Source organism: Phalacrocorax carbo, chromosome 10 (genome assembly GCF_963921805.1).
Source record: "Phalacrocorax carbo chromosome 10, bPhaCar2.1, whole genome shotgun sequence".
NCBI lineage: Eukaryota > Metazoa > Chordata > Aves > Suliformes > Phalacrocoracidae > Phalacrocorax > Phalacrocorax carbo.
This window is the reverse complement of record NC_087522.1, coordinates 7,429,092-7,440,732: the sequence shown is the minus strand read 5'-3', so window position 1 is coordinate 7,440,732 and position 11,641 is coordinate 7,429,092.

The window sequence follows — 11,641 nt, the reverse complement described above, 5'->3', positions numbered from 1 at the left end:
ACTGACTGGTGCAGGCTCAGCTCGGAAAGCAGACATGAGGCCAATGTCACCCCTAGGATAAGTGCACTGTTCCCAGAACAGTAGCCTCGAGAAGGACATATCTAGATCAGAGAAACATGCTCCCTTCTTGAGAGCGTTGTAAAATTCTGCAAATGATTGTAATAAGTTGTGAGACCTTGAATGGAAAGTGTTACTGAACAGTAGATCATTATCTCTAGGTGGATTTTATAGGCATTTCTACAGTACTCATTAAATAGATAAGGGAAACGATATTTTGAACACATTCTCAAATGTATGTGTCATTTCTGTGTGCTCTCACCCAGTGGGCAAAAGAGACAGATTTTTAAAGAATACTTAATGAGGTGTTACTATCCCAACATAACATGCAAGCTTGTTTACTGAATTTGTATGTAGAGTATTTATGGATACACAATAATTCCCATGCATTTTTATAGGTAACAAATGTATTTCTAGCACTTACCATTCACTCTCATCCTTTTAGTTACTTGGTCCCTATTCAACCCATTCAGTAAGACCAAGGTTTAGCCACCTTTCACAAGGGTTTCTTTTCTTCCAGTTCTCAACTTCGATACTGTCATTTAAGAAAGGTATTACCAAACCCTTTCAGAAGAAAGACTCCTACCCATGGTACCGAGCAATAAGGCGGGCTTTCACCACATTTGTTGCTTTATAAAATCTGTAGAAGGATTGCCAATGTCACTGAGAAAAACGTATTTCAACTGACAAAGCAGAAAAGAGGAAAGTTCATGAAAAACTGGAGAAGGTTCCGTAACTCCCTTCCTTTGCATGACAAGACAAATAAAATTGAGTCCCTCCTTGATCTGTGCAACTGAAAGAAAAGGCAAAAGAGTGGCACTCCAGGTTCCTTGCAGAATAGTAATTCCTAAAATTTCTAGTGAGGAATTGAATAATTGCAAAACCCCCTTTTGAATATGTTGTAGTAAGATGTTCCTCGTATGGAATATGTCTTTCCTGAGCCACACACAGGTGACTATCTCCTTTACAACCAAGGTCGTGAGACACTGTCCATTTGAGGAGCAGTTATTTGGAGAGGTGCATAATATGAACACTGGATATGATTCGAATGACCTATTAGCATGCCAAGGTTTCTTCTTTGGTGTTTGAAGCCTCTGCAGAGATTAATAACCTTTGGATGGTTGAGCAGCAGGTCAAATAACTACTGTATTTTAACTCTATTTATGTGTGTTTTATTTTTGGTAGTATGTATTGCCTATCCATCTAAACTATGGGGTTTGGGTTTTTTTTAAAAAAACCTTTTCTATAGAAATAGGAACATGTCCTTCATTAATGCTAAGTCAAGTCAATGCTTGTTGGGATAAGGGAGGCAACCATTTAGGAGAAAGAAGTATTTTAAATTTCTACCTTCTTCAGTTCCTGTCTGAGCTTCACACAAGCATTCTCCTCCTGCCGTTTTACTGTTTCCCACTTGAGCAAGAGGTGAATGCAAGAAACATGTCTCAGACCAAACCCTGAATGGGCGCACATTGCCACTGATGTGTGGAGCCCCGCACTCTGTAAAGCTTAGCACTTTTCTGGGTTGGACCCTCAGAAAATCAGTAAAGAGGAGTGTCACTGAGGGTTACTTTTGTAAGAGGATTAATGCCTTAATCAAATTACTTGCTCAGAAGAAAAATTAGCAAATGCTGCTGCATTTCAAGTGTCCTTCAAAACACCAGTAAAAATTCTTTATGCTCACTAAGATAGATACGTGTGTGACGGTCCCCGTTGAACCTGTGTTTGCAGTTTGCATATTTCTGTGTAAATGTGTGTCTTACAATTAGCTTGAGGATGTGCTTACAGTTGCTTTTACAAGTCCTCATTCTTGACAGTTTTACGGATGTTTGCACTAAGTAGCTTTTAGTGGCATACTGGTGAAACTAGGCACCTTGTTTTCCTTTCTTAAAGGCCCTTGGTTCTAATACCTACAAAGACTAATCCATTTGCCTCAGCTAATCCAGTCTAAAAGTACTCCAGTGCACTTGAAAGGATGTCCTGTGAGTGAAACATCTCACCTTGAGAATGGGGAAAAACTTGTTTTGGAGGTTGCTTCCCTCTGAAGCAGCAAACCCAATTGGCTAACCTATTTAGCAAAATTAATTAGAGGGCCATGGATTGAGTTTCATGGCAGACTAAAGCCCAGCTTTCTCAAAGAAAGGAATTCATTGTTGAACCTTTGATGGTCTAAAGGAGGAGAGGTGTATTCATATGTTTTGGGTAACTCCCTCATCATTACTAAGATAAAATAAAAAGGCTTTAGGGTTTCTTTCACCAATCACCCCACAAGTTGGCGATTATATAGGATTACTAGTATCCCATAGACCTGAACTACCAACAGCTATTTTATTCACTTGTGTAATGCATTTTATGGTAATAACAAAGGAGCCCTTCAGGCTATTTTGTGGTCCATACAGATTTCGAAGAAGGGGGAGCTCTTATTTTTGTTTGTGTTTTGAGTGGGGGCAATGGGCAAAAGGGGGTTTGTTCTGCGAAGAGATTAGCATGAAAGAATGAAATGAAATGTTTCGGTCTTGTTCAGTTCTAGTCTAATCAAGCCTACTCTCAAATTAATGAGCTCTTACCGGGGGGAACATCTCTTGATGCTGGAAGGCAGCAGTAAAGCTATGCACTTCTATTTCAAAAAAATGTAAAGCAATATCCTTTTTGGCTTCAGATAAAACAGTGAAAGAAGCATTTTTCATCTTTTAAGGTTTGATTTAATGCTACACTGACTCACAGGGCTTGTGTTTATTGGAGGCATTTTTCTAGAGAGCTGAACAAATTGCCAATAATTTGGGGGTTAGTATTCTGGTCTATTTTGGCTCATGGTGAATGAAAAGTGTGGGACAAGGAAGTCTAGCAAGCGAAAATAAATTCCAGTTATTTTGTGAAAAGACCTTCGTAAACCCTCTTCAGATTATACCAATCCTTCTTAAGTGCCATCTTCTAATAGCCCTTCCTTGTTCTTTCCTGAAGTTATTCTGCTCTGCTCTGGCTAGCTACAGAAGAGTCATTCCACTCTGGAGTGATGGTTCTTCCACAAAGGGAGAAAACTTTCCTTAAAATGTATCATGCATCAATGGCTCACAAGACCACAGCCTGAGGGGCTCCTCCTGGGCACAGGCACAGGTTTATAGTGCCTGTGGACTGTAGATCCTCATGTTGTGCCAACAGATTCAGGTCACCTTGAGGTATCCACACTGCTTGGAGCAAAATCCATACATTTTCTGCTATAACACCCACACACAATTTTATACTACTAAAAGCTAAAGCTGGCAGATCTCATACTCACACAGTAGGAGGTGCCCATTGAAGTCTCATGTGCAATTGTCATTCAGCCTTTTGTGTGCCCATTATTAAGCTTTTATGAATTACCTCAACACATGCTATTTTGCTCACTTATTTAGCACAAAGAGCGGCTGGGACTCACTGAAACCATGTGTGGTTTGTATTCTCTTGTAACCTTGTAACTTCAACAGTGGTTTCAGGTCTTATCTGCTGTTCTTTATATCTGAGCATCGTACTGCACTAAGGTGTGTTCATATATTCTTTGAGTTTCCGACTATATTGCTACTATAGTTTGAGAATATTCCACAAGCATCAGTTAATCTTTACAATAACCCTGTGAGATAAGGCCTAGAAGGATTAAGCCCAAAGTTGTCATATTTTCTAATGTGAGTTATGTAGGGGCTGACTGGCTAAATATACTGCACTTAGATAGGATGAAAGTAGAAATGTACAACTACAAACTTCCTTGTTCCAGGTCTAGGTGAGATCCTCATGGGGTTTTTTTGTTTGTTTGTTTTTTGTTGTTTTTTTTTTTTGACAGGCTGGTTCCTTCTCTGTATCACGAGAAATTTAGGAAGGGAGGAATTCACCACAAGTGAAGTCGTATGAAAAGTTTTCTCTAAATTATTTATCCAGCATCACATTGGACCTCCCTGGCAGAGTCCAAGAGAAAATCGATGATTCTTGTCAAGGATTCAGGTCCCTCAACCTCAGCATCATCTGTGTTATACACTAAGGTCCCTGCCTCCTTTACTGTCTGCATTCCAGCTCCTGGGATGTGTGAGGCAATGGAGTGGCTAACAACAGCCTCCTTCAGCACAAACCATGATTCATTTCCTCAATATCATTCTCAAATAGTGCTAGAGGCCAAAATGCCAGACGCTACAACTCAGTTCTTCTAACGTTTGCTAACAAAATACTCTTGGATTATTTTTTTAAGATGAAAAATGAAAAAAACAGGGCTTCCCACTGGTGGAAACCTATCCCGGGTTTCATCTACCCAGCCAGCAAGACTGGACTCAGAGAATCAAGGTACACCTCTACCTTTCAAAGCAAGAGAGGAACTGGTATTGGTATATATGCAGTATTCTCCTCTGTGGGCAAGCCCTGATGGGCAATGAGGAAAACGAGTTGTCAGACAGTCTACAAGGTGACAGACTGAAGCGGAAAAACTGGCCTCCAAATTCAGAAAGAGATATAATGGCTCCTCAAAGGCCTATTAACTCATTCAATCTTTATCCTCTGCTGCTGCTGCATCCCAGCCTGCCTCTTGCTTCCCTTGGGTACCCACCAGCTTCTTCATTTTGTCTTCAGTAGGGTAAGTTGAGAGAGTGAGAGAAATACTCCTTGTTCCTTACCATGTATTGAATGGTCTTCATCAGCCTTGAAGAGCACTTGCAAATGCATGGTCTGGTTGTTGAAGCGACTGTCTCCAAGATCAGTATGGTGTTCTCAAGAGTTTAACAGCTTAAGAGTGTGCAGGCAGCAATGCTCAGTGATTTCAAAAGTTCTCCTTTAAAAAGCCATATCTCATGTATCATCCCTTCAAAATAATGGAACTATTTTTGCTAGAACATTCCCCAAAATATTCAGGCAGAGGAATACACCCAGAACGGAAAAGTCTAGTAGAGACCATTAGAAGGCCTTGTTACCAAATCCTTGCAATTTTGCCAACCACTAACAGGAAGAGACAGGCTGCTACAGTGATATCTGCTGGTGCCAGCTCCATGTGGAATGACACCAGGAGCCAATATTTTTGAGTGGTGCTGCTGTTACTTCTGCTAGTGCTCAGAAAACAGAACTTTTTTTTAGTAAATGGTAATGCAACAGGTCACAGCTGTATTTTAAATAAGTGGGTTTGTACTTGTAATGGTCTGTAAAGATGGGACTAAACAAGGAAATCTATATGACAGTCACAGAGGTTTTTCCCCCAGAAAGGACTGCCATGCTCAATCAGCTTCCCGCAGATAAAGCCTGGAAGCTCAAGGTGATCTGTCTTCATGGTGTGCTGCAGAGCAGGGACTGATTACAGACAAGGCATGTGGATACAAACCAGAATTTAAGTTTATAAAATGTAAATAGTAGTGCAGCAAGACAGATCCAGTGTCAGAAAGGGCTGGGAACAGGAATCGGTGCAGCCTGTCTGTAGGCCAGCATGCAGGTGCAAACATTTGTGGGATGTGGCAAATCAAAAGCAAAATGTCTTTCAGCTAAAAGCCTTGCCAAAATGCAGCAAGTGTTCTTTTCAAATAAGACCTCCCCTTATTTATGTACCTCAGCCAGATAAGCTTTTAATTAGACCATATGTATAGCTTTATAGACAGCTCCCTGAAACTGGAAAACTCCAAGACAGCCTTTCCAAAGTGAAAGCCATATCAAGCTGCCCATGTTTACAACATGCCCTTCTCTAGAGAAAGAAGCAAAATTAACAGTTCAGGGCAGGTGACGAACCTGAAATGGCTTAAGGGCTATTTATTAATGCTGTTATTAAAATTAGTATTATCATTGTTACTCCTACTACTATGTCTTACAGCAGTCAAACACATTTCAGCTCAGAGACTCCAAAGTCCAAAAAAGAAAATCCAGCTGGAAGTACTGTCACATCTTTCTCCTTATCTACCTTCTCTTCAGATGCTGTCTGACACATTTTCATGCTTGCCTGAACGTGGATCATTCATACAATACAGTGTCACTCAGACTAGCAAAACATCTTTGGCTCAGCTCGCCCTGTAGCCTTTTTACGAGGCTGTCTATCACTCCGCATAGTTGGCAATGATGTGTGGACTACCACGGATCTGTTTCTGATCATATCTTCCAGTTATACTGCAAATGAGAACTCCTAATATGGGGCTATCAGCAGACAAATTGCTTAAGCCTAACAATGCCACATGAAGAAGTGTAAACAACTGGAATCTGCCTCATTTAAGCAATGCACAATGCTTGCATTGTGTGCCCAAAAAAAACAACTGGAAGGATCGTTTCTGGATTTTTAAGCCGGTCTGTTGCCAAAGCAGAATGGGAAAGCACACAAAAAAGGGAATGTTTTAATGCATCCACTGACACCACTTCAAACTGGAGCAGGATCACAGAAAACTCCAGTACTTGGAAAAATCAAATGCTTTGCCCTTGAAATTCTCCCTGTGAGGTAGTTTAGGGAAGACTGGGAGGACTGAGAACAAACAGTAAACAGAAAAACATGTCGTCCCTCAGAGTCTGGGTTTATTGGCACAACCAAATGAAGGTGCAGCTGGAAAACTGGTTGTCCCATGAATGTTACCTTTCCTCCAGCTAACACAGCTAAGAGGAGCAGAGAGGGCTGCAGTGTAGATGAGCAGTCCTACCTTCAGAGTCTTTGTTCTTGGCTCCCTTTCCCGCAGCACTGACACTTCCCTGGCCATAGTATTTTTGCTAGATTAAAGGTGTAGACTCCTCTATTTTTTTCTTCTGTTCCTATTAATCTCAAAACATAGGAAAAGAAAATTGACTCACTCTCATGTGACAAGCTATGGAGTTTCATCTTCCCTCTTGTCCAAGTTATTTAGGAGAGCACTGGAGAGAGAAGGGGGCATGCACTGAAGGAACCCACTGTAAGCTGCAGATCCAGCTCCAAGGACCAAGAAAGGCGTCCTAACTTTAAGTCACCTAGATGCCACTAGCAGAAACTTCATTTGATGCAAGCTGGCCATGATATCTGGATTTCTTTTTCACAGCCGAGCCCTCATGTGTGGGCTGTCTTTCCCTGTGGTGGTGTTCTTTTCTCTACTAGAGATGAGGGAAAAGCTGAAGGTGTGGAGAGGATTATTCCACACCTACATACAGGGGAGAATTGGAGGTTGACATACTTTCAGGACCAGTTTTCCTTTTTTTGCTCCAGAAGGACATAACCTATGTTTTTACGTTTTAGGAAGATTGATATCATTCCGTAAGCATAGCACTCTAAAACAGAGAGGCATCCACAGTTGCAGGATGTAAAGCCTGAAGGACCTGGCAGGAGCCTGAAGAAAAGCACCTTTGATGGATAAAAATGTCCTCAGTTAATAAGGTTGTTTATTTGGGCCTCTCTTGCTTTTTTTTGTTTGTTTGTTTTTGTTTTTATGACAACAGGATGGAAGTGTTCAGTTACATCAGCTTGGACGCTAATCTGCGTCTCTTATTCATAAACTCTTCCTGCTATGATGTAGTTATGAAATCAAGCACTGTAGCTTTCTCAAAAAAGTCGTTTGCCATCCTTGGATGAACATGTCCCACTTCTGCTCCTTCTAAAAGATCACTTCCCAAGACAGAGAAAAAAATAAGCCTTTACGTCATGTACTGGCCAATGTTTATTGCTTCTTCTTAGTGGAGGAACCCTTAGCTTGGAGCAAGATCTCAGAGAAATCATCAGTTATTTGTTCCCCATATTCACCCAAAACTAGCATAAAAGCCTCCCCAGGAATCTGTAACCAGTAACTTCATGAAGATGGTGACACCTGGTCTGCTGTCCTCGGGACCTTCCCCTGCTGTGGCTCTCCATAAGTACACTGCTTCTGACAGGTTCACATGGGGACATTTTGTTTGTGACCCACCATTCCTTACCTGTCATATAGCATAGAGCAAATTTTTGCAAGGAAGTGTGAACAAAAGCATTCTTAATTGTGGTTAGGAATCACAGGTTGTGACCGCAGGAGGAAATGTCACACCTTCAATGCACATTTTTACTTTTGTAAAATTTAGAAAGTCCGTGGATGTATTTAACACGAGGGCAATTCCTTGCTGACTGATTATACATACAATTTTCACTCAGGAAACCTGAAGAGAAAATATGTTGAAGTCAAAAGAAGGAAATGGACCAACATATTCTCTGAAATTCCAGCCACCAGATCCTGAACCTGGAAGAGGAAAGCTTTCCATAAAACATGAACTGAGGCATTTGGAATAGAACAAAGCAAGTGAAGTTAGAACCCAAAAGACTGCAGGACTCGGGGAAATAAATGAGATGCTTGATGAATCAGCACATTGTTTTCTTTTTGGGGATCTTTTTCACAACTGATAATTTTGCTCCTGAACAAAATGAAGGAGGGAATTGAAATTTCATTGCACAGAGATTTGGGGATTCCAGCAATTATATCATTCCCTTTCAGAGCAAAATTTATTTTCTTTCACATGGAGAACTTTTGCTTTGATAGAAATTAAAAGTTGTGTTTCACTCATGGCTGTTTTCTAATTTAAAGTAATATATTATGTAGTATCGATTTTTAAAAACAAATGACACAATTTCAAAAACAATTATATATCTGTGGGGGTTTTTTTCAAGTATGGAGCTAATATAGGATGTTTCAACATTATTGGAACTTTTTTCATCATTTTTTTTTGGAAATGAAATTTCCCCAAAAGCAACATGAGCTCACAAACTGCTTTTTTTATTATTATTATTTTAGCGCTACTGCATTTTACTGGTGGGAGAAAAAACCTTCTCTATCAAAGTTTTTTTCCAATGAATACTACTCCTGAGTCAAGTAGGAGCGTGTCTGAAAATCTTTCAGATGGAAGATTTATTATGTATCATTGGGAAAAAAAAAAGCTATTCAGGGCCAAATTCTGATACAAGCTGGTTTGTGCAAATATACTGAGCTCCAGCCAGTAAAATGAGGCCTTTTTAACATACTTTGCGGTCCTAAAAAAGAGAGGTACCCAGTAAAAGGGTCCAAAATGTTAGTGTGACTATGTGCATGAGCACGCACATACGTGTACAAACACAGCCACTTCGTTACTGCTCCTGGCTCTCAAAAAAAACCTTCCTAGATCATTTTAGAAATATATATGTTCAATGTGATGGAACATTGCTGTATTATTTTCAGGTGTTTTTATTGCTTCCAATTCTTTAATATTATTTTTAAAAGAGCTTTTATTTTTATCTTGTAAGAGAGAATTTTATAATCCTATGACTAGATATATCAACTACATTTTGGTACTAGTGAGCAAGACCATATGCGCCAAGAAAATCAACACGCGGCTTGCCTGTCACTAAGAGTTTCCCCACATGACTGTTATTGGATGTTAAAAAATACTCACTTTATGGAAGCATGAAAATTTGTGGATCACAGAAGTGCCCAAACCAGCAAAAGAGTTAAGGAAGTTGTGGTAGAAGTAAACCAGCATGTTTCTTGAGTACAATTAATTATCCTTACTACAACACCTTTTATTTTTAGGAAGATGGTAAATAGAAAGATGTCTGTGTTGCCAAGATTCAGAAACCCACTCAGGCCAAAGGTTGTCTGAGAACATTAATCTGATAATATGGCTTTACAGACAAAAACATTGTGATGTGTATCAAAATATTGCGAAGGGGTAACTGCTCTGCCATAACGAAAGCCAGGCCTAACTGATGTGAGGCTCAACAAGCTGGGTGATTCAGTCCGTTCCTATAAACAAGATGCAATGGAAAGACGTTGCATAATTAACCCGCTGCTCTAATAAACAGTATTTAATATGTCATCTATTTAAAATTAAATCTATTTAAAATTAAACTGTTGTCAAAAGCAGCTTTTCTTATTTCTCTTTTTAATTTTGTTCAAAGCAAATAAAGTCCTGTCTGCAGTATGGCCCTAGGCAATGACATTAACTGTTCCAAATGTGGCTTTTTGTGGCCTGATTTACAACGTTATGGAATGACTAACATTATACTGCTGTTTGAGTGACCTGGATACAACTGAGAAACACCCTGTACTCATCTGGAGCAGGGAGCAATGACAACTTAAAGTTCTCTTTGGGCTACCTGGATCCTGTCAAGTGCAGGCATAAATCAAAGCAACCTTCACGTGACAGAGGCTTGTCCTGGCTGAGACTAGGTCAGATCCACTCCTTGAAGCATACTAAAATGAAACTGTAAAGTGTTGTGGTATTACTATTTGTTTGAGGTAGCTCCTAGAGTCATTTCACCATGCAAGTGGAGAAAGTCACAGTCCAGAAGAGTCGAAATTGTCTTCTTTCCCGTGCTTTGGACTCATCTGCACCCACATCCTAATTTCTTGGACAAGTTTGGCCTTGAGCACAGGCTTGGCCTGTTACTCAGGTGTAATATCGACACTACCACAGAGAACAAACGATTTGCCCATTTGGCGGCAAAGGCAAGGACAGGACGTAGGGCTCCGGAGGAGTCAGTTATTAGGCTCTGCCCTGGACCCCAGGGCCTGCAAGGAGAACGGTGTTGCGTTAGATAGGTCTGAGCTTTTCAGATGAGATTGAGTCTAAGTCAGAAGAATATTTGCAAGTGGTAGAACTTCAAAATAGCACATCCCTACATGGAGGAAAATGTCTAGTTCAGGAACCACTTGACAATTACACAACTTTTAGTCTTTCCTAACCTATCCAAGATAGACTGTAATAAACACTTATATGACATATATATTTCATTTAGAATAGTAAATATTTATTCTTCTGGAGGTCCAGAGCTAAGCAGCACTGGATAATTGAAGTTATTCCTGTAAGTCTTGGCAGTCTTTGCCTATCCCAACTCTACCACATGTTTACTTCAGCCCTGACATGCAAGACCACCCTTCCATATTTATACTCCATTGTGGCCATCATGTGAGTGGAGAAAGCCAGTCACTCCAAACTGTGCAGAGCTTGTGGTAGGGCTTGTGTTGTGGTGACAGCTGTCCTCTGCAGTAAAGGAAAAGATTGTCTACAGGTGGTCTCTAAAAAGGTAGATTTCTGTGGTAGATGGAAGTACACTCAGCTTTTTTCATATTGAAATGGACAGACTTGTGGCTGAATTTGTGTGTAAAAATGGCAAAGTCAAAGACAGGAGCAACAGGTAAAACTACTGAAAATAAAGAAGACGTAATTGCCCATTAACACATTTTCTCTCTTCACTGTTGGTAGAAAACGCTAAGAATTATTGTAAAACTCCATTTAAAAAAAATCCATCCCCTGCTGTGGAATTCTGCTTTATATTTTATTGGCTCCTATGCAGTCCGTATCACCAGAGTATGAATGATTTCACTTCTGAAATATCATAAAATTGCTACCATTAAAGCCCTGGTAATTAAATCTCGTTTGAGATGGAACGGCCACAGAGTTTGTAAGCTGCTTGAGAAAATTCCTAAAGCCATCTTTTACAAAGAGCTTTGATCAGAAACTCTTTCCAGATATGGGCAGCTGAAATGTTATAGAGACAATCTCAAGGCAATCTTAATTCATGTAACATTGATTTACTTAGGAGTTCATAGCTCAAAATAGGCTTTGATGGCGATAGCTTATCTCTTGGAATCTGATAAACTCTGAGGACAGATGTATTGCTACAATTAACATAAAGTATATACCGCAGAAAGCA